The following is a 21,557-nucleotide window of genomic DNA, read 5'->3' as shown; positions in this document are numbered from 1 at the left end:
GTGAGCTTGTCAGAAATTCAGAAACTCAAGACTTTATCCCAGATCTTCTAAAATAAATATGCATAACAAGATCTCCAGCTAACTGTACACATTAAAGTTTGAGAAGTGTCTTCTAACTCAACATGTCTTTTTGATCTGAAAAATATACAAGACTTATTCTGTATGATGTAAATACAGCACTCAAAAACGTACATGTTTGTTCTTATGACCTTAATTTTATACTTTATTTTCCAGAAAAGTATCTTATATACATTGTTGTTATAGAGCTTATGCCATTCTTCTTTCCCAGAGTTTGAGAATATATTAGAGAATATTTCTGTGTTGAAAATTATTTTATTGGATATGTTCAGTCATCCCTATAAGTTAGAACCTGTTCTTTTTACTCTCTCTTTTTACCTTGAGTCAAATTAAAAATTCTGCCTATGGCCACCTGGGAAATACACGTGTATCTTTGGTTGTGTTTTGTAGGAAGCACTGACAGGGATGTGACCATAGAATTCTCTCTGGAGAAGTGGCAATTTCTGGACATGACTCAGAAGAACTTATATAGGGATGTTATGTTAGAGAACTACAGACACCTGGTCTTTCTGGGTGAGGATAATTTTAATTAAACAATTCCTATTATATTCTATAGGTTTCATTTCTTTTTTTTTCTGTAGAATGCGTTTCATGATTTATGCTTAGCGTAAGAGGGGTTCAGAGCCCTGTTTTCTGAAAACAGGAATTTGTAAGTGTAGAAAGAAATTGTTTAAAGATGTTTTATTTTTACCTGAACTTTCCACATTTCTAAGCAGATCTGTATTTTTCACTCTGTATTAGTGGAAATTCCAGAAATCTAGTGGCATAAAATATACTTGCCCACATCTTAAAATCTCATTGCCACCACCAATTTTTGATTTGGTTACCAGATAGTAAAATTAAGAACCTGTACAAATTTAAAATATTTTCTAAATATTTAGAAATTTCTGTTATAAATTAGTATCGGGGTATTAATTTACTAGAATATTCTATTACATTCTCTTTAGTGAGCTCATTATTTTGGAAATATAAGCAATATCTGTTTGTGTGGTGGTGGTGGTGGTGGTGTTTTTTGTGGTGTGAGACCTACTGGCAGGTCCCAGCCACCTGGGATGCGCGTTTATTCGTGGGGTAAGGAAGGGCGATCCTCATGGCCTGGCCCTGTGTGCCCTGGGCTTGGGCTAGCGGGTGTTCACCTCTGAGCTCAATGCAGTGTTGGGGAGGGCCAGAGGAGATGGTACTCTTTGGGGCGGCCTTGCTTCAGGACCGACTGCAGCACCAGGCTGCTCCAGGAGGCCGTGGGGGTCCAAGAAGGCTTGGAGGCCCCTTCGAGGCCTCTGAGCAGCATCTTTCTTCCATGAAGAGAGGGGCAAGCTGCTGTTCATGGAGGTGTCCTCAGAAAGGTCGCCCTGTGTCTTCTGGGAGGGCAGGCCAGCGCAGTGCCAGCATGAGGAGCTGGCCAGGGTCTCCTCCTTGGCCTCAGGGTACAGGGCTTTGGGCAAACTCTCCAGCCATTTTCCAATGTTCCCAAACTCCTGCTCCGACGCCACTGGCCGGGTGGCCTTCCGGTTCACAGTGACGCTCTGTGTGACTGAGCATCGGCGCTCCCAGTAGCGGAGCAGGGTGTCCTGCAGGGTCTCGTCAGCAAATCGCACCCGGAAAGGGCAGCGAGGCCTGTGGGGCCCTGAGCCTTTCCCGGAGGGCCTGTGGCTGGCCTTTCCGACCGTGCTGAATTGGGGGCGATCAGCCTTCAGGGCCCCCAGAGCAGGTGTCTGTTGGAGCAAAATCTTGGTAAGACTGTCCTGGAGGTGCGGTGACTGGCCCCTTAAAGACAAACAGGCCACATCACAGGTCTGGGAGGAATGAGCGCTTGGGACGCTGCGGAGCCCCCCGGCAGTGCTCTAACACACCCCTTTGATGTTGCGGTGCTGAGGATGTCAGTGGCTCGGGCTCCTGGTCGGCGCACTTCTCCCGGAGCTGGTGCGGGAACTCACGGAACCTGCTGGGGAGGAGCTCTCCTAGGAAGGCGCCCAGGAAGCTGGGGTCCTCCCTGGCCACGCCCCTCCGGGGGCGCTCGCGCTCGCCTGGCCGGGCTGCCTGGGCGCCGATGCCCGGGACGCGCCGTCCGAGAGCAGGGGCGGCAGCAGCCTCCGCTTCCCCGCCGCCCGCCGGGTCGCTGTGGGCAGGGCGGGCAGGCGCGGCGGGGGGCTCCCGACACCCACCCCGGGCTCGGCGTCCCCTTCCGGCCACCGCGCGGCGCCGCCCCGCGGGATCCTTCAATATTTGTGTTATTTATTTTTAATAAAACAGGTGTTGCTGTCTCTAAGCCAGACTTGATAACTTGTCTTGAAGCAAGGAAAACAGCCTTGGAATATGAAGACATGAGATCGTAACTAAACCCCAGGTATGTGAGAGTGAATCCCTGAGAGGTCCAGAGGTCAAGGAGAAAGCCAGTTCTCAAAATGTGATCTGAGAAGCTTTGCTCCAAAGGGAGTAGTTTCCGGGAAGACTAAGATTTTTCAAATTTTGCTTTCCCATAGGGGCATCTGTCTTCTGCTTTAAAATTCTCAAAGGATTCTATTTTCTTTTTCTTTTCTTTTCTTTTCTTTTTTTGAGAGGAGCTTTGCTCTTGTTGCCCAGGCTGGAGTGCAGTGGCGTAATCTCAGCTCACTGCAACCTCCACTTCCCGGGTTCAAGTGATTCTCTTGCCTCAGCCTCCCTAGTAGCTGGGATTACAGGTGCCCGCCACCATGCCCAGATAATTTTTTGTATTTTTAATAAAGATGGGGTTTCACCATGTTGGGCAGGCTGGTCTCAAACGTTTAACCTCAGATGATCCACCCGCCTTGATCTTCCAAAGTACTGGGATTACAGGCGTGAGCCACTGCACCTGGCCTGGGATTCTATTTTCTTTTTGGTGATCTCTCTTCAAGTTTACAATGAGAGCCAAAGTCGTATTCATGGCATGTAATGGACTGCACAATCTGACTGCTTTTCCATTGTTACTGGGGACACACAGATATCTGTATAGTTTTGAAAAGCTATGTTAAAAGAACCTGGCTCTTTTACCTCACACTTTCCCTATTACCATTTGATATGTCTAGTTCCTCTTTGCCCTCCACTACGATTGTAAGCTTCCTGAGACCCTCATCAGAAACAGATGCCGGCACACACTTCTTGTACAGTCTGCCACAATGTGAGCCGAATAAACCTTTTTTCTTTATAAATGATCTACTCTCAGATATTTCTCTGTATGCAAAATAATAGTCTATAATGTTATCTACATTTTCTGTTTTATTAATCATTTATATGAATCTTCTATTATTTATTATTTATTCTATTATTCTATTATATTATTCTATTATTTATTATTGAAAATGAGCTCTCAGTGTCTGCAAACATTATGTTTCTATGTGTTTCTTGTTTCACCTTTGTCCATATTTATATATTTTGGAGCCCTATTGCTATACATACCTGTACATATAAATATAGTAGTTATAGATTCCTAGTGAATGACCCATTTTACTATAGTATCAATCTCTGTCTTATGCTAGTACTAGACTTAAAGCATATTGTGTCCAATATAATTATGGCTACCTCACCCAATTGTGACCACTATTTGCATGAAATATAGATTTTTTTTTTTATTCTGTTACTTACAGCCTATTTGACTCAGTGCTAAAATTGGTCTTTTGTAGAGAACATATTTCAGGTTTTTTTCTTAAGCCACTCAGGTATCTTATTTCTTTTCCTTTAAATTAGTTTATTAATTCGTGAAATAGGGTCTTACTCTGTCAACCAGGCTGGTTTGCAGTAGTGTGATTATGGCAGCGAGCTGCAGCCTCAGCCTCTCAAACTCAGTAATCCTCTCATTTCGCCTCTCAAGTAGCTGGGTTACAGGCACATGCCGTTAAACCCGGCTAGGTTTTGTTGTTGTTTTGTTTTGTTTTGTTTTGTTTTGTTTTGTTTTGGTGGAGACAGAGTTTTGCCATGTTGCCCAGGCTGGAACTCCTGGAATCAAGTAATCAGCCCACCTTGGCCTCCCAAAGTCATGGAATTATATTTCTTTTTTTTTTTTTTTTTTTTTTTGAGACGGAGTTTCGCTCTTGTTACCCATACTGGAGTGCAATGGCGCGATCTCGGCTCACCGCAACCTCCGCCTCCTGGGTTCAGGCAATTCTCCTGCCTCAGCCTCCTGAGTAGCTGGGATTACAGGCACGCGCCACCATGCCCAGCTAATTTTTTGTATTTTTAGTAGAGACGGGGTTTCACCATGTTGACCAGGATGGTCTCAATCTCTTGACCTCGTGATCCACCCGCCTCAGCCTCCCAAAGAGCTGGGATTACAGGCGTGAGCCACCGCGCCCGGCCTATTTCTTTTTATTTATTAAGTAGTTCAATAATTTTACATTTAAAATGATTTCTTAAAGAAATAAAGTTACACACCAGTTTTATTATACATGTTTTTTCTCATTTCTTGTGTAACTATTTTTTGTTTAATTTCATAGTGGCATGGTTTGCTTATTCTTTTTCTGTTTTGCACAGTTTCTATGAAATTTTTGTAGTTCTCTTGAAAAATGGACATTATGTAAAACATTTTAAGATCAAATCAATGTTTTAATCTCATAACTTCAATTGAATACAAAAACTATATTTCTATATTTTCCAATTTGTTAATATTGCAAATTTTTGTATATTCTGTATTCAGATGTATAAATATTTTTACTTTGTTTTTATATTCTATAGAAGAATTTTAAGGATTTTGTGCACTATTATTGTTACAGTAAGAAATTTAATATGTGTCTGTATATTTACATTTAATAGAAAGCTGTATACTTATATATGGTTTTTTGATGCTATCCAGCATCATTTTACTTTTCTACATAAAAGATTCATTTTAGCATTTCTCTGGTTGTATATGCAAAGTCTCATTATGTTTTGGGGCTAATCTTGAACTCCTGGTCTCAAATTATCTGACTGCCTTGGCCTCCTAAAAGTATAGGATTAGAGCCATGAGCCACTGTGCCTGGCCACCACACAGCATTTTTCTTAACTGTGCTAGTGGTGATGAACACACTTACCTTTCCTTTTGAAATGTCTTCATTTTTTTGTTTTTAAAGTAAAATAACTTCCGATCAACTATTATGGATTAAGAATTTTTTTGTTACATTAATTTGAAATGTTCTGTTTTTTTAATCCTTGAGTAATCTGTGTACTACTTTATTTATTTATTTATTTTTATAAGTTATTGGGGCACAAGTCATGTTTGGTTACAAGGTAAGTTCTTTAGTGGTTATTTGTGAATTTTTGTGCATCCATCACCCGAGCTGTATACACTGCGCCCTGTTTGTAGTCTTTCATTTCTTGTTTCCGTCCCACTCTTCCCTGGAAGTCCCCAAAGTCCACTCTTGTTCTTATGCCTCTGCATCCCCATAGCTTAGCTCCCACATATCAGTGCGAAGATATGCTGTTTGGTTTTCCATTTCTGAGTTACTTCACTTAGAATGATAGTCTCCAGTCTCATCCAGGTTGCTGTGAATGCCATTAATTTATTACATTTTATGACTGAAAGTATTCCATCATATATATCTCGCAGTTTCTTTATTTGATCATTGGTTAAAGGGCATTTGAGTTGGTTCCATTGCGTTGCTATAAATGTGTGTGCAGGTATCTTTTTCATATAATGATTTCTTTTTCTCTGGGTAGATACCCACTAGTGAGATTGCTGGGTCAAATAGTAGTACAACTTTTCGTTCTTTGGGAATCTCCACACCGTTTTCCACAGTGGTTGCACTAGTTAACATTCCCACCAGCAGTGTAGAAGTGTTTCCTGATTACCACATCCACGCCAACATCTAATGTTTTTTGATTTTTTGATTGTGACCATTCCTGCAGGAGTAAGGTGGTATTATATTGTGGTTTTGATTTGCATTTCTCTGATCACTAGTGATGTGGAGCATTTTTCATATGTTTGTTGGCCATTTGTATATCTTCTGTTGAAAACTGTCTATTCATGTTCTTAGCTCCATTGTAATGGGATGGTTTGTTTTTTGCTTGCTGATTTGTTTGAGTGCATTACAGATTCTGGATATTAGTCCTTTGTCAGGTGTATATATTGTGAAGATTTTCTTCTACTCTGTGGGTTGTCTGTTCACTCTGCTTTTCCTTCTGTTATGCAAAAACTCTTTAGTTTAATTAAGTCCCAGTTTTGACACTATTCCAAAAGATAGAGAGAAAACCCTCCCTAATTTATCTTTGTTTTCACTGCATTTGCTTTTGGGTTCTTGATTACAAAATCCTTTTCTAAGCCAATGTCTAGAAGGATTTTTCTGATGTTATCTTCCAGAATTTTTACAGTTTTAGGTCTTAGATTTAAGTCCTTAATCCATCTTTAGTTGATTTTTGTATAAGATAAAAGATGAGGATTCAGTTTTATTTTTATACCAGTACCATGCTGTTTTCATGACTATAGCTTTATTGTATAGTTTGAAATCAGGTAGGGTGATGACTTCCGATTTGCTTGTTTTGCCTTTTTTTTTTTTTTTTTTTTTTGCAGGCTCTTTTGTTCCATAGGAATTTTAGAATCTTTTTTTTCTAATTTTGTGAAGAATGGTGATGGCATTTTGATGTGAATTGCATTGAATTTGTAGATTGCTTTTGGCAATATGGTCATTTTCACAGTATTGATTCTACCCATCCAGGAGCATGTTTCTATTTGTTTGTGTCGTGTTTGGGACATGTTTCCATTTGTTTGTGTCATCTATGATTTATTTCAGCAGTTTTGTAGTTTTCCTTGTAGAGGTCTTTTACCTCTTTGGTTAGGTATATTTGTAAGTTTGTTTTTTCCACAGCTATTTAAAAGGGGTTGAGTTCTTGATTTTACCCTCTTCTTGGTCGCTATTGGTGTATAGAAGAGCTACTGGTCTGTATACATTATTTTTGTATCTGAAAACTTTGCTAAATTATTTTATCACTTTTAGGAGCTTTCTTGAAAAGTCTAGGATTTTCGAAGTAAACAATCATATCATCAGCAAACAGTGACAATTTTACTTCCTCTTTACCAATTTTGATGCCGTTTCTTTCTTTCTCTTTTCTACTTGCTCTGGCTAGGACTTCCAGTACTATGTTGAAGAGGAGTGGTGAGACGGGCATTCTTGTCTTGTTCCAGTTCTCAGAGAAAATGCTTTCAACTTACCATCATTCAGTATTAGGTTGGCTCTGGAATTGTAATAGATAGCTTTTATTATGTTCATGTATGTTCCTTGTGTGCTGATTTTGCTAAGAGTTTTAATCATAAAGGAGTGCTGGATTTTGTGGAATGCTTTTTCTGCATCTATTGAGATGATCATGTGATGTTTGTTTTTATTTCTTTTTATTTGGTGTATCACATTTATCGACTTGCGTATGTTAAACCATCCCTGCATCACTGATATCAAACCCATTTGATCATGGTGGGGTCTCTTTTTGATATGTTATTAGATTCAGTTAGCTAGTATTTTGTTAAGGATTTTAGGATCTATTTTTATTAGGGACATAAGTCTGTGGTTCTCTTTTTCGATTAACACCCTTTTCCAGTTTTGGTATTAGGGTGATGCTGGCTTCATATAATGAATTACGAAAGGCTCCCTCTTTTTGTAGCTTGTGGAATAGTGTCAGTAGAATTGGTACAAATTCATCTTTGAATGTCTGGTAGAATTCTGCTATAAATCTGTCTGGTCCTAGACTTTTTTTTATTGGTAATTTTTAAATCACCATTTTGATCTCGCTGCTTGTTATTGGTCTAAAGTTTAGGGTATCTAATTCTTCCTGATTTAGCTGGGCTGGTTGCATTTTCCCAGAAATTTACCCTTTTTTTTTTTTTTTAAGGTTTTCTAGTTAGTGCACTTAAAGGTGTTCATGGTAGCCTTGAATGATCTTTCGTATTTCTGTGGTGTCAGTTGTAATATCTCCCGTTTCATTTCGTATTGGGGTTATTTGGCTTTTCTCTCTTTTTTCCTTGGTTAATCTTGTTAATGGTCTACCAATTGTATTTATCTTTTTAAAGAGCCTGTTTTTTGTTTTATTTTTCTTTTGGGTTTTGTTTGTTTCAATTTCACTTCACTCTGCTCTGATTTTGGTATTTTTTTCTTTCTTCTGGGTTTGATTTGTTCTCGTTTCTCTGGTTCATTGAGGTGTGACCTTTGGGTGTCAGTGTGTGCTCTTTCAGTCTTTTCGATGTAGGTGTTTAGGGCCCTGAACTTCCTCTTAGCACCGCCTTTGCTGTATCCTAGAGGTTTTGATAGGTTGTGTCACTATCATTGTTTAGTTTGAAGAATTTTTTAATTTCCATCTTGATTTTGTATGTGACCCAGTGATTATTCAGGAGTAGGTTTTTAAATTGACATGTATTTGCATTGTTTTGAAGGTTCTTTTTGGAGTTGAATTCCACTTTTATTCTACTGTCGTTTGAGAGAGTGCTTGATGTAATTTCAATTTTCTTAAATTTATCAAGGCTTATTTTGTGGTCTATCATATGGTCTATTTGGAGAAAGTTTTATGTGCTGGTGAATAGAATGTGTGTTCTGCAGTTGTTGGATGGAATGTTCTGTATATATCTGTTAAGTCCCTTTGCTCCAAGGTATAGTTTAAATCCATTGTTTCTTTGTTGACTTTCTGTCTTGATGACCTGTCTAGTGCTATCAGTGGTGTATTGAAATCCCCACTATTACTGAGTTACTGTCTATCTCATTTATTAGGTCTACTAGTAATTGTTTTATATATTTGGGAGCTCCAGTGTTAGGTGCATATAATTGTAAATATATATTTACAATTTTGATATTTTCCTCTTGTTTAGCATGATGTTGTGGAGTAAGCCATTTTCATAAATTACCTCAGGACATTAGGGGAAGAGATAGTCTCTTTCTTTTTTTTTTTTTTTTTGAGACAGAATTTTGCTCTTGTTGCCCAGGCTGGAGTGCAGTGGCATAATCTCAGCTCACTGCAACCTCCGCCTCCCGGGTTCAAGCGATTCTCTTGCCTCAGCCTCCCTAGTAGCTGGGATTACAGGTGCCGGCCACCATGCCCAGATAATTTTTTGTATTTTTAATAGAGATGGGGTTTCACCATGTTGGGCAGGCTGGTCTCAAATGTTTAACCTCAGATGATCCACCTGCCTTGATCTTCCAAAGTACTGGGATTACAGGCGTGAGCCACTGCACCTGGCCTGGGATTCTATTTTCTTTTTGGTGATCTCTCTTCAAGTTTACAATGAGAGCCAAAGTCGTATTCATGGCATGTAATGGACTGCACAATCTGACTGCTTTTCCATTGTTATTGGGGACACACAGATATCTGTATAGTTTTGAAAAGCTATGTTAAAAGAACCTGGCTCTTTTACCTCACACTTTCCCTATTACCATTTGATATGTCTAGTTCCTCTTTGCCCTCCACTACGATTGTAAGCTTCCTGAGACCCTCATCAGAAACAGATATATTTACAATTTTGATATTTTCCTCTTGTTTAGCATGATGTTGTGGGGTTCTCTGGTTTAGGTGAATAGTAAGCCATTTTCATAAATTACCTCAGGACATTAGGGGAAGAGGTATTCTCTTTTTTTTTTTAGACAGAGTTTTGCTCTTGTTGTCCAGGCTGGAGTGCAATGGTACAATCTTGGCTCTCCGCAACCTCCACCTCCCAGGTTCAAGCAAGTCTCCTGCCTCAGCCTCCCGAGTAGCTGAGATACAGACTTGTGCCATCATGCCTGCCTAATTTTGTATTTTTAATAGAGATGGGGTTTCTCCATGTTGATGAGGCTGGTCTCAAACTCCTGAACTCAGGTGGTCCACCCGCCTTGGCCTCCCAAAGTGCTGGGATTACAGGAGTGAGCCACCATGCCTGGCAAGGTATCCTCATTTTAAAAATTTGTTATAGTGGTCTGTTCCTATTTCTCTCATTCAGTATTATTCAATTTATTTGAAATTTTTAAAATTAATTTATTAATCTTCATTTTTTATGGTTGCTTTCTAAAAACTACATGTTTTTTGGATTGGTCCATGTTGCCCTAATATTTTATGTACATTGTAGTCATTGATTAAACTTTGTCCATCAAAAAAACTACCTTTTACCATCTTCATAACGTAGCCTTGTCCTGGAATAGTTTGAAATCAATTGTCTTGACTGCAGATCCTGGGAGTCTCTCAAATGTGTTCTTAGAATGCATCTTGTCTAAAAGTGTGTGTGTGTGTGTGTGTGTGTGTGTGTTTGTGTTTAGAACGTTATTCATTTTTCTTCTCAATAGTAATCACTTGCTACATCTATATTTTGTTTGTGGTAATACAGTCTCTGCTGCTGTAGTATTTAACTTTGGTCCCAGCAGACTCAAACTGTCATTTTAAAGTATGCCACCATTTCTTTCAGCAATTTATGTCATGAGAGACAAAAACCAGTGTCTGGAAAGGCCCCTAGAAACCAGAAATAAATATGTATGTGCCACTATTTTATTTGTCTTTAAAAAAGAAATAAGGAGTTGGCAATTTACTGGTTTTTGTTTGTTTGTTTTTTGAGACAGAGTCTCACTCTGTCACTCAGGCTGGAGTGCAGTAGCGTGATCTCATTTCACTGGAGTCTCTACATCCCATGTTCAAGTGGTTGCCTCAGCCTCCTGAGTAGCTGGGACTACAGACATGTGCCACCATGCCTGGCTAATTTTTGAATTTTTAGTAGAGATGAAGTTTTTCCATTTTGGCCAGGCTGGTCTTGAACTCTTGTTTTCAAGCAATCCGCTTACTCTGGCCTCCAAAAGTGCTGGGATTTCAGGTCTGAGTTGTCATTCTCAGTCAGCAATTTACTTCTAAAGACACCATGTTATTCGGGGGAGCAGAAAGAGCTGCGTTGGGAAACTGTAACAGACTTCTCTTTCCTTCTACACGGCTTGTTGCATTGTGCTTACTTGGGCCACTGCACACACTTAACTCATTTATAAATTTTTCACAAGTGTATTGTGGTCAAGTATGTTTTTGTTACATTAATATGTCTATGAAGAAATTAAGGAACTCAGACCCGGAACAAGTAAACTTAATAAACATTTATAGAACTCTCCACTTCAAATATACAAAACACACATTCTTATCAGTACCGTATCACACCTATTCCAAAAGTGACTACATAATTGGAAGTAAATCACTCATCAGTAATCGCATAGCATTTCATAGGTTTAAATGAAATATTGGTTGGCTGCTTGTTTGTTATTTTCTTCCCTTATTCCTTCCTGTCTCCATTGTTAAGCACAATTATTGGCATAAAAGAGGTTTTCAGTTCCCATTTTTTAGACTATATTCTAGCCTGGGCAATAAAGCAATACTCTCATTCTCTCTCCGTCTTTCTCTTCCTTTTTCTTCCTCTTCTTCATTCTTTTTTTTCTTTCTTTCTTTCTTCCTTTTTTTTCTTCTTAAAAAAAAAAGAAATTAGGGCCTGTCTTATTTTGCTGTGCCATCTTGCTTATCTGGTTTGTCTAATTGTATAGGTTAGATTTGTAAAGTATATTCATCTGAGTCTAGCAAATGGAATAATCTGTTATTTTCATTTCTTTCAGTCACATTTTCTCATTTTTCACAAGAACTTTGGCCAGAGCGGAGCACAAAAGACTCTTTCCAAGAAGTAACACTGAGAATATATGCAAGATAAAATACAAAACATTAGCCAGCATGGTGGTGCGTGCCTGTAGTCCCAGCTACTTAGGAGGCTGAGAAAGGAGAATTGCTTGAACCTGGGAGGTGGAGACTGCAGTGAGCCAAGATTGCTCCACTGCACTCCAGCCTGGTGACAGAGTGAGACTCCATCAAAAAAACAAAACAAAACAAAACAAATTAGCACTCTGTTTTTTTCTTGTTTTGTTTTGTTTTGTTGTTTTTTGTTTTTTCAAACACTGAGGAAGGGGGAAAGGCAGGGAGGCCCCAGAGTCTCCCCTGGACACCAGGCCAGTCACTCCCACTGTGCACACAAAATTAGCACTCTGTTTAGATTTAAATAAAATTCATAGGTTTGTAATCACAGAAATTGGAATTTTTTTCTAATAGAAACGATGAAGCAATAGAAATGTTATTAACATGAGTTTAAAAGAAACTTTATGTTTTTATTAAAGAACATTAAAAATTACATTGTAAGTGACTGATTAGAAATTCCAATCTATTTCATTTTAGTAACTTAAAAGACTTAATTTATTATCCTTAATTTATATCCTTAAATTATTCCATGAAAAAGAGATTCTTAGGTTAGTGTTTCTGAAAATTTCAGAAATTGTAGATGTTAGAAATAGATGCTGGAAATAGATGTTTGGTGCCACAAAGAAAAATTAACACTGAGACAAAGAATCTTTCAGCAACACAATTTTTAGTTCCTGGACTGCGGAAAGGGTACTCTCACTGGCTATCTTGCCACGAGAGTACAATGAACAAAGAAAAAACAGACAAATTTGTCTTATACACATTTGGGATCATACTTATTGCTGTGTCTGATCTCTGTTGGCTGGAGCCAGATCTCACAATTTAAACTAAAACCCAGTTGACTAACAACTAAAACTTTTCTAAACAGGTAAAAATTGAGAGACGGGACATGCCTACAAGTATGTCCAGCACAATTACCTTGGTTTAAGTACAAGGACAGAATGTACGACGTGCCTGCAAGCATGTTATGTCTAACAGCTACACAGAATACAGCTTAACAAAGTTATTAGCACACTTATAATTTATTCCTTAACAAGAAAGGAAACTTTAAAGAGGAACTTTTCTATTTCCCACAGTAGACTACTTAAGGGATGATAATGTACATGAAGACCACACATTTTCTATATATTTATAGGCTCAGCTTTTAATATAAAAATTTAACAGATTTCAAAAGTAAAATTAGTGGCTTTTTTGTGTCATGAGAGGGACATCACTCTTAGAATCCATTTACCAAAGTATTTGTGTTAGACTTAGTAATAAGAGCTTTAAACCAAAAATCAAATTTTACATACTATCTAAGGGTAAACAAGAGTCGCCTTTAAATTCCTCTTTATTTCTACTAAATTAGAGAATTCAGATCCAAAATGTTAGATCAGAAATAAAAAGAAGCATTGGCCAAGGGAATGTTGGGTATTATAATTGAGATTAAAACTCAGTATCAGGTGGTCCTAATTGCATCTCTGTTCTGCTTCTTATGGGCTCTATGACCTGAATACAGTTTCTTGACCTCTCTGTGCATGGCTCTTCAGCTGTGCAATTAGAATAGTAGTGCCGAAATCCTAGGATTTTTGTAGAATTAAAACAATTAATACAAATAAAGGTGCCCGGTGAGCACTGAGCACGTTGTTAGGGTACAGAAAATTTATTACCTCCTAATTGTTAATTCTGTTAGGTCATGCTCAGTGTTAAGCCTGAAAGCAAGGTGGCCACATTAGTGGTTTGTAACCCATGTTTATTCTAGTCATTCTGGGGATATAATAGTAGTTAAACGTTTTTGATACCATCATTGGTATATTCCCATATATTAACATACAGCGTGGATATAAATATTATGATGAGATTTCTCACTGTGTACTGTTCTTTACCACTCCAACAAAACTAGATAGATAAGCACTTAAATACCAAGTGTTTGTCAGTTGAAAAATTAGAAAAGGAGAAAAATTGTTTTCTCATCTACTTGTTTAATACATTTCTTATTGCCAAGTAATTATGTTGATTTGATAAATTTAAATGTAGTTTAAAAATATGTATTCAAATAACTTTTTTCTTAAACAAGCAAAAAATATTAGAAATTATTTATTTATTTAAAAAATTTTTTTTAGAGTCGAGGTTTCACCAGGTTGGTGAGGCTGGTCTTGAACTCTTTACCTCAAGTGATCCACCCGCCTCTGACTTCCAAGTACTGTGATTACAGGCGTTAGCCACCACACCTAGCCTAAAAAAATTTTTGAACAGTTGCTGTAGAGTCTGTCTTTTAATGTATTATACTATTTTGAGCATTAAAAATCAAGATATTTTATTCTTAATTGTTGGGTTCAGACTATTCATGATATTAAAAGTTTACTTACCAGGCGGGGTGTGGTGGCTCATGCCTGTAATCCCAGCACTTTGGGAGGCTGAGGCAGGTGGATTATGAGGACAGGAGATTGAGACCATCCTGGCCAACATTGTGAAACCCTGTCTCTACTAAAATTAAAAAAAAAAAAAATTAGCTGGGCATGGTGACACGTGCCTGTAATTCCAGATATTCAGGAGGCTGAGGCAAAAGAATTGCTTGAACCCGAAAGGCGGAGGTTTCAGTGAGCCGAGATTGCACCATTGTATTCCAGTCGAGCCACAGAGCAAGACCCCATCTCAAAAAAAAAGGGGGGGAGCGGTTTGCTTACCTACATCACTAAATAAGCAAGCCTTTAAAACAAAAAACGTTTATGTATATGCTTTCTAAAATTTTAAGATGAAAAAGCACTTTTTCCTCATGCCCAATCTTTTTTTTTTTTTTTGAGATGGAGTCTCACTTTGTCATCCGTGCTGGGGTGCAGTGGCATAATCTCGGCTCTCTACATCCTCCGCCTCCTGGGTTCAAGAGATTCTCCTGCCTCAGCCTCCCCAGTAGCTGGGATTAAGGCACGCATACCATGGCCTGGCTAATTTTTGTATTTTTAGTGGCCGGCCACCCCCCGTCATAGTCAGATTAAAGGCGATCTCCAGGAGCTCGGGGAACTAACCTTAAGGAGGCAGTTACAGGCTTTAGGGACAGCCATGCAAAGTGTCCATGGTTGGGTACGGGAGAGAATGTTACTAAGCCCAGCCAACCCAGTGCACCCTTTTAAACCCGGGGACTCTGGGTTAAAAAGTGGAATCCGGCCGGGCACGGTGGCTCACACCTGTAATCCCAGCACTTTGGGAGGCCGAGGCGGGTGGATCACGAGGTCAAGAGATCGAGACCATCCTGGTCAACACGGTGAAACCCCGACTCTACTAAAAATACAAAAAATTAGCTGGGCGTGGTGGTGCGTGCCTGTAATCCCAGCTACTCAGGAGGCTGAGGCAGGAGAATTGCCTGAACCCAGGAGGCGGAGGTTGCGGTGAGCCGAGATCGCGCCATTGCACTCCAGTCTGGGTAACAAGAGCGAAACTCCGTCTCAAAAAAAAAAAAAAGAAGGAAAAAAAAGAAAAAAAAAAGAAGCAGCAGCAGCCAGGCTACCCAACAGCCTCCTGACTCTTCTCTTTCCCTTTTCCGACCGCCTATGCCCCCACCAGAGCCCGGGACTTGCTGTGGGGGTCTGCCTGCAGCTCCAGCGGCTCTTGCGGCAGCCGTCAGCCCCCTGCTGTCGTCTACGGCCATACCACCCTGATCCCAAAAGGTAAACAATGTTGGGCCCAGCCAGGAATTAAAAGGGAGACCCCCCCGGAATACCAGAAGTGGTGGGCTTTTGGCTTTATGCTGCCTCCCTCTTTTCGCCTGGGACTGCCACACTTTCCAACTGCACCCTGACTCTTGTCTCTTCCTTTTTGACCACTTCCAATAACATGGATTAACCTGGAGAACACTATATTAGTTTAAGCCAGACACAGAATGAATACACTATCACTTACACAAGAATTCTAAAAAAGTCTTATTGCTGTAGAAAATAAAGTGGTGAATACCAGTTGCCCTGATATTTAGAAGAAATGGGGGATTTGGAAAGCAAAGAACATATAATTATATTTGAATAGGAGGAAATAAGTTCAAAAGATTTATCATACATCACAGTGACTATAGTTCATTATAATGTATTTTTGTTTCTTTTTTTTTATCTGCGTCTTCTTGCATCTGATTTTTAAATGTTAAGACAATGCCATGTGAGCTCACAACAAAAAATGTTAACTATATGAGGTAAAGCATTAATTACCTATACTTAATCATGTGACAATGTATACCTACTTCAAAATATTGTTTTGCAGGATAAATATGCATTTTATCTATCAACTTGAAAATTTTTTAGCTGGGCATGCTGACTCATGCTTGTAATCCCAGTGCTTTGAGAGGCCAAGGTGGGCAGACCACTTGAGGTCAGGAGTTCAAGAGCAGCCTGGTTAACATGGTGAAACCATATCTCTACTAAAAATAGAAAAATTAGTGAGAAATGGTGGCACATGCCTGAAGTCCCAGCTACTCAGAAGACTGAGGCAGGAGAATTGCTTAAACCCAGGAGGTGGAGACTGCACTGCACTCCAGGATGAGGGATAGAGAAACTCTCTCTCTCTTTCTCTGCACCTGTAATCCCAGCTACTCGAGAGGTTCAGGCATGAGAATTGCTTAACCATGAAATGTGGAAGTTTTAGTGAGCTGAGACAGTGCAACTGCACTTCAGCCTGGGTGATAGAGCAAGTGTGTGTGTGTGTGTGTGTGTGTGTGTGTGTATGAATAACAATGTTTCAAATACTGTGTCTTTGTCATAAAAGGCTAAATAGTATAAAAAAGTATATAGGTTTTTTTTTTTTTTTTGCTGTTTTTGTCATCTTGTTTGTCAGCCATGACCACAGGAACTCTGATTTAACAGCACTTTCTGGACCCAGCAGAGTGTATGAGAAGAGCCAATATATGTTACAGCTTTTACTTCAAGCACGGGCACCCAGAGTTTCTGTTGCTGATGGTAATAGTATAAAAAACACTAAAAGGTGCAGGTATTGCTTATGGTCCCATTACTGGCCACTCTGTAAACATGATAATCTAGATTTTATGCAAAATAATGGAAAATATTTTAATCCAAATGCAGCTATATTATCCAAAAGTTTTCCAGAGGAAATGACCAAGTAGTTGACTACAGTTAGGTGACTAAGAATAAAAGCAGTAGACTAGAAAAAAAAAAGTGAAGTGAGAAATTCCTCCAAATTGGAATAACATAAAAAAAGTATTATATCAAATTTCATAACCACAGAGGTAATTGTATTATTTTGCCAACTTTAACATTCACACTTAAAAATTGAAGATTTTTCTACAGAAACACAAGTTGTTCTATAAGTTTATTATAAAAAATTAAATTTGAAAGTGTTCACTTACAGTCAACTCTCTTACAAATTAAATTTCTGAGATATATATTTTTGGCACACTATTTTTCACACTTTGTGTGAGAATCTAAAAAGGTTTTTCTTTAATAAATAAAACCATGCTAATTGATATATTCTTGTCACTTGTAGAGAGTGTATGTCTTTTATTTTAATTAATCTGAAAATTATACTGATAAGCAAACTCTCTAGTTAAATCCAGTTTTTCAGTGCATTAAAAAGTACCAACTTTCTCATCAGAATGTACAAATTACCATGCAAAATGGCATGGCATGTAGACAACAGTGAGAAACCTGTAGCCAAAATAGAACAAGAAAAGTTAGAATAAACATAAAAAGTAGTGGGGGGGGGATAAACTTAATTCGGAAATTAAAGCAGCAGAATTTCTCTTTAAATTCAGCAAGATTCTGCTTTGTAGCCTGCAAAACGATGTCCTCTTAACATGGAAAAAAACTGTTGCATCTTTATTATTATTATTATTATTATTATTTGAGACAGAGTCTTGCTCTATCACGTCTGGGGTGCAATGGTGCAATCTCGGCTCACTGCAACTTTGCCTCCCAGGTTCAAACAATTCTCACGGCTCAGCCTCCCAAGTAGCTGTGATTACAGGAATTGGCCATCATGCCTCACTTATTTTTGTAGAGCTAGGGTTTCACAATGTTGGCCAGGTTGATATTGAACTCCTGACCTCCAGTAATCTACCTACCTTGACCTCTCAAAGTGTTGGGATTATAGGCATGAGCCACCAAGCCTGGCTGATATTTTCTATTTCTGACTCAAAGTTACAAACTAATTTCTGCAGAAATATTTTTGCCTTATTATGAAGCATGTGTTACACAGCAAGCACTGTCATGTTTCTTGGATATACAGATAAAAACATTTTCATGACTTCTGAAGCTTCCCTAGTACTTACCTGAACAAATTGACTCAATAAATAAATTTACTTATGTCAATTGTAAATTTAAAAAAATAAATAAATAAAAGTAGGCTTGGCTAATCCTAGTGCTCTGCAAAGCTGAAGTGGGTGGACCACTTGAGGTGAGGAGTTCGAGACCAGCCTCACCAACATGGTAAAATCCTGTCTCTACTAAAAATGCAAAAATTAGCTGGGAGTGGTGGCAGATGCCTGTAATCCTAGCTACTTGGTTGGCTGAGGCAGGAGAATCACTTGCACTCCAGCCTGGGTAACAAGAGTTAAACTCCATCTTAAAAAATAATAATAATAAAAATAGTAGGCTTATATTAAGTTTCTGCACTTAAAAGAACAAAAAAGAAATGTTCTAACTAAATAAAACTTAATACACTAGTGGAATTACATTTGAACATTATTTTGTGTGCACTACTAAATTTCATAAAAATAATTCCTATAATCACTGACCAGCTAACATGAATACTTTATAACCTATAAAGCAAAAATAAGAATCAAGAAAATTATGAGTCTGAGAACCAGAAAAGTAAAATCAGAATTTGCATGAAGAGATTCTGAACTGTAAGCCATAAGAATTCACAGCAATAAATTTAATATGCTTTAAGATTTATATTTTCTGAAAGATCTTTTAACAGTAATTGCTCTTTTAATGCTTGTATTAACTCTCAGATGTTAAGATGTGAGCAGATATCAATGGTTTTGTCACATTCTTTATATTTGTACAATTTGTCTCAAATATAAATTATTTTCTGTGCATTAAGGTGTAAGCATTAGTTAAAAGTTTTGCCACATTCTTCACACTTGTAGGAGTTTTCTCCAATATAAAGTATCTTGCTTACAATTAAGTAAAACAACCATTTAAAGGCTTTGTCACATTCTTCACATTTCTATGAGTTCTCACCAGCATTATTTCTTTTACGTTTAGAAAAGTGTGAAAAGTGTGAGATCTGGTAAAAAGCACTGTCATATCTTTAAGGTTTGTGGTTTCTCTTTAGTATGAATTATTTTATGTCTGTTAAGAAATGAGAGTATGTCAAAGGCTTTGCCACATTCTTCACATTTGTAGGGTTTTTCTCCAGTATGGATTATCTTATGTCTATTAAGGGTTGAATATTGGTTAAAAGCTTTTCCACATTCTTCATATTTGTAGGGTTTCTCTTTAGTATGTATTATGTTTAGTAAGGGCTGAGGATTGGATAAAACCTCTGCCACATTGTTGACATTTGTAAGGTTTTTCTCCAGTATGAATTGTCTTATATACAGAAAGGTGTGAAGACAGTTTAAAAGCTTTATCACATTCTTCACATTTGTAGGGTTTCTCTCCAGTGTGAATTACCTTATGTGTAGCAAGGTTTGAGGACTGGTTGAAGGCTTTGCCACATTCTTCACATTTGTAGAGTTTATTTCCAGTATGAATTCTCTTATGTATAGTGAGGTATGAAGATAGTTTAAAAGCTTTACCACATTCTTCACAATTGTAGAGTTTCTCTCCAGTATGAATTATCTTATGTGAACCAAGGTATGAGGATTTGGTAAAGGCTTTGGAATAATCTTTACATTTGTATGGTTTTTCTCCAGTCTGAATTCTCTTATGTTGAGTAAGGGCTGAAGACACATTAAAGGCTTAGCCACATTCTTCACACTTGTAGGGTTTCTCTCTGGTATGAATTCTCTTATGTCGACTAACGGATGAGGAAAAATGAAAGGCTTTGCCACATTCTTCACATTTGTAGGGTTTCTCTCCAGTATGAATTCTCTTATGTACAGTAAGATATGAAGATAGTTTAAAAACTTTATCACATTCTTCACATTTGTAGGGTTTCTCTCCAGTGTGAATTATCTTATGTGTAGCAAGGTTTGAGGACTGGTTGAAGGCTTTGCCACATTCTTCACATTTGTAGAATTTCTCTCCAGTATGAATTCTCTTATGTTGACTAAGGGTTGAGAACACTTTAAAGGGTTTGCCACATTCTTCACACTTGTAGGGTTTCTCTCTGATATGAATTTTCTTATGTCGACTAAGGGATGAGGAGAAATGAAAGGCTTTGCCACATTCTTCACATTTGTAGGGTTTCTCTCCAGTATGAATTCTCTTATGTCAAGTAAGGTATGAGGAGAAATTAAAGGCTTTGCCACATTCTTCACATTTGTAACAATTCACTATTGTATGATTTCTTTCATGTTGAGTTAGGTGTAAAAGCATTCAAAATGATTTGCCACATTCTTTACATTTCAAAGAATTATTTCCAGTATGTCTTATATTATGACTATTTGAACTTGAAAATGTATGAAAGCCTTTCACATATTGATCCCATTTAAATATTTTGCTCGGGGTAGTTGTCAAATATTACTTAAGTTCATTATAACCTACTTGGTGTATCTTACACTCATCCACACTTTCACAGCCTTTTCTTAATTGTAAATTCTCATGTACATATTTTGCATACCTTCTCAGTATTACTTTTTGGAAAGAATCTTTTATGTCTTGCTCTGGCCAAAGGTCTAGGGCAAAATGAGAACACACAATTGAAAAAAATAAAAATAATGAATTATCTCACTTACTAGACTCAAATGGCCATATTTTACAAATTCAAGCTATAAAATTATACAAATGACATAAGCAAGATGGCATAGCAAAATACCACAGGCCATAATTACTTCATAGATACATAAATATAACAAAAACATACAAACAAAAATATATTTATGGAAAATTTATAAATGAATTAAGTATGTGCAGTGCCACAAGTAAGCACACTGCAAAGAGCCTAATAGAATATAGACAAAAATTTGTTACATCTACCCAAAACACCATTTCCTGCTCCCCAACATAGCAAAGAGCCTTTATAAGTAAATTATAAGCAACTGAATTTTTTTAAAAATACAAATAAAATACTGGCCCATACATCTTCATTTCTATCTTCTAGGAGCTTTTCTGGACACTGGTTTTTGTCTCCAATGACATAAAGTGCTAAAAGAACTGTTCATGTACTTTGGAATGACACTTTGAGCCTGCTGAGACTAAAGGTAAATGTTATGGCAGCAGAGAAACTGTAGTGCCACAGACAGAGAACAGGTGTAACAAGTGATGACTATAAAGAAGAAACACGAATAAACTCCTTTAATTAGAAAGCAAACACAAAATTCAGACAAGACACATCATAACAACCTGTTTAACAGACTCCAAAAATCTCTAACCAAGACAACTGTTTTCAGACTATGCCATAAACATTGTGACAGGTAGCTTTTATTAATGTCCAAATCTCAAAGATTACAATGTACAGAATTTAGGGTACTATGGTCCCATCAAGAATATTATAAATTTTTCAGAAAGAAATAATACAAAAGATCTATATTAGTTTTAAAAATTGAAAATAAATTGAATAATACTCAAAGAGTGAAATAGAAACACAAACAACTACAGAAAAACAGAAAAATGAGGATAACAAAAGTATTAAAATATCAAAAAAAAAAAATTGTGAAGGTAAAAAATACAAAAAGAAATTATAATGAAAAATTCTAAAAGAAAGGCCAGGCATGGTGGCTCAAGCCTGTAATCCCAGCATTTTGGGAGGCCGAG

General features: G+C 37.8%; 2 pseudogenes; both read right to left on the bottom strand.

Annotated features, from left to right (window-relative positions):
- Positions 1-1,222: 1,222 nt before the first annotated feature.
- Positions 1,223-10,131, bottom strand: LOC105726263 (uncharacterized protein C9orf50-like; annotated as a pseudogene).
- Positions 10,132-10,672: 541 nt separating this feature from the next.
- Positions 10,673-20,495, bottom strand: LOC135276680 (zinc finger protein 714-like; annotated as a pseudogene).
- Between the last annotated feature and the right edge of the window lie 1,062 nt (positions 20,496-21,557).

The sequence above is a fragment of the Aotus nancymaae genome, unplaced genomic scaffold (genome assembly GCF_030222135.1).
Source record: "Aotus nancymaae isolate 86718 unplaced genomic scaffold, 86718_ANA_hifiasm-v0.15.2.pri h1tg000028l, whole genome shotgun sequence".
Lineage (NCBI taxonomy): Eukaryota > Metazoa > Chordata > Mammalia > Primates > Aotidae > Aotus > Aotus nancymaae.
This window is presented reverse-complemented; position numbering and strand designations above follow the sequence as displayed.